The following is a 2537-nucleotide window of genomic DNA, read 5'->3' on the forward strand; positions in this document are numbered from 1 at the left end:
ATAATGAATACAAATAATATATTAATACACTATTTATAACAATCATTAATTAATCAAATATTTACAAAAAATTATAATTAAAATTATTATATCAATATATTAATATAATTAGTATATTAACATATTAATAATATAACAAATTAAAGCAGAATCAACAAAATAAACCTAAAAATATAAAACAAACCAGAATAAATGCAGAACAAAATGGATGGCAGCGTTGTAGAAGATTTTTGATGGATTGATCTTTGGAGAGAAGAATGGATTGATCAGGGCAGATCAGTAGCCCTACAATTACCAGGAAGCCCAACGAATTGAAGTGAAGGAATGTGACAATTTCGCTCAAGATTTCCAATGCAGTCAGAGAGTTGAAGCGTTGCTCCTTCAACTCCTTTTGAGCTCCTTGGGAATCTGTACTCTATCTCCTTCGTCGCCTCCAGCAGCATAACCCCTGTGATCGCGACAGCAACCCCAAAATTTATATATCCGTGCTGGTGGGGTTGCCCATATTCAGTAGCTTTTCCTTGTTTATCACTCTCCCTTAAGGCATCTAAAAGATTTTTTTTCGTTGAGTGGTGTCGGGTTTATCTGACTCTGCAAATCCTGTTAGTGTGCGAGCAGTTCTTAACTTCTCCAGCGCTGACAGAGAGGGGTTTGCAGATGTAAAGGATCCTGGTTCACCTGATGGATAACCTGTCTTAGGCACTGTTGATGAGATTAATGCGTTCATTCGACTTGATGTTGACTTACGAGGAGCATCAATTCTTTTAGCTTCAATTTGAGAAGAAGCGCTGGGACCGCTTTCTACATCCTTTTCCAGTGAATTTCCAACAACTGCTCCTGATTGCAGCTTCTGATCGGCAGTTATGATGGGACGGGAAGAACTGATGCTATTAGATGAAGTTGCTATAGTGTCAACTTTCTGTCCTGACTCAGTTAAGGCTTCTGCCTTTCCATCACTCGAGCCTTTTAGATCTTCTTACCTACCAGAAAATGCGAGCATCCTAACCCACCTTGCAGCCCTTTTAGAACTCCTCTTTGCAATATATAAATCCACTGAATTTGTAGGACAAGGTGTGTTGTGAGAGGCAACTTGCATTGAAAGGAAGCTGCAATGACTTGAGAAAGATCTAAATCCATGTTGTCCATTGACCAGGGGTCCGCAACCAACAACCGAATTGAGCTGCAGAGACATCTGCGAGTGCTGCAAAGCTGAGAAACTATTGATCTCTAGCAAAACCAGACCCCGAACATGAATTTTGCTCCATGTAAATGTAAAATCACAGGTTGCAAAAGGCTAGATATTTCATGATAGAGTAGAAGTTAACTTTGATAAAGGCCAACCTAAATCGAGATTAGATGTCGATTATGATACAGGACTTTCCAAGTGAGTAAAGGGATTTCCAGGCGCTGCCATATCTCCTCAACACCGCACTGGTACAGCTGGGCCTCCTTCTTGACTCTTCTGCCTTCCATTTAAATAAATCATTGTCAAATTCAAATTTGATTTCAGCTTCTCTGCCAATACTACCCCTCATCGTCGATGCTATTCAGGCTCTTCTTTTCCTTCAGAGAACAAAAGAATGAAAGTCAAGGAATTTTTTATTTATTTGTTTTTTTTTTATTTACTTACGAGATCATTTCTGGCCTTTTCAGAGGAGACATGGAGATTGACAAAAATTTGAGATCGTTAAAGTTTTGTGGCCGCTGCTTCAAGATCGCTCCCACAACGACCACGACCGCCGTAGTGCCATCGCTGGCCACGATGTCTTGGGACTTGGAAAGCTCCACCAGCATCTTTGCAGCGGGCTGCAAGACTTCCATCTTGTTCAGGATCGTGGCCCCGTCATAAAGTTATTCTCAGCTTCGAACGTGGGAATCGAACGATAATCTTCAGGTGCTGGAGGTTAAACCTTATATGTTCTGCAACAAAACCCTAAAAACCCTAGTTGCAGTGTTATTTTTGCTTCTCCACTGTTCATGAAAAACAGAAGAATGAAAGTCAATTTTTTTTTTTTTTTAATAATAATAATATATATATATTATTATTACATGGAATTTTTTTATTTTTTATATTTTTTTTTATTTTTTTTAAACAACAAAGAAAATATGAAAACATATTTTTTGTTTTTTGTTTTTTATGTTGATTTTTTATTGATTTAAATTTTTTGTTAAACAACAAATTAAAAAACATTTTTTTTTTAATTTGTTATTTAAGTTAAATTTTTTTTTAAAGTTACAAAATCAACAACTTTTTTTATTAAAACCTACTATTAAACAATAGCTATAATGAAGTTAAAAATTTCCCAACATTTTGGCGCCGTTGCCGGGGAAACTCGTAAGCTTGTGATGATGCTAGCACAATATATGCAGGAGTAGGCAACTAACTCTGTGTCTAACTAAATTATTTAAGATTCAATACAATATGCAAGGGAAGAGGCTCCTAACTAAGGAGGTCCTGGTTGTCCTTCCCTACAGTATCATAAAGAAATCATTGATTACATAAAACTAAAAAAAAACTCGAAATGAAGACATGAGAA

General features: G+C 36.6%; 1 pseudogene; it reads right to left on the reverse strand.

Moving 5' to 3' along the window:
- Positions 1 to 266: 266 nt before the first annotated feature.
- On the reverse strand, positions 267 to 1341 carry LOC149198489 (uncharacterized; annotated as a pseudogene).
- Positions 1342 to 2537: the final 1196 nt, after the last annotated feature.

This window comes from Pinus tabuliformis, chromosome 2_1 (assembly GCF_031772625.1).
Source record: "Pinus tabuliformis cultivar Carrire ecotype Pingquan chromosome 2_1, CPIR1, whole genome shotgun sequence".
Lineage (NCBI taxonomy): Eukaryota > Viridiplantae > Streptophyta > Pinopsida > Pinales > Pinaceae > Pinus > Pinus tabuliformis.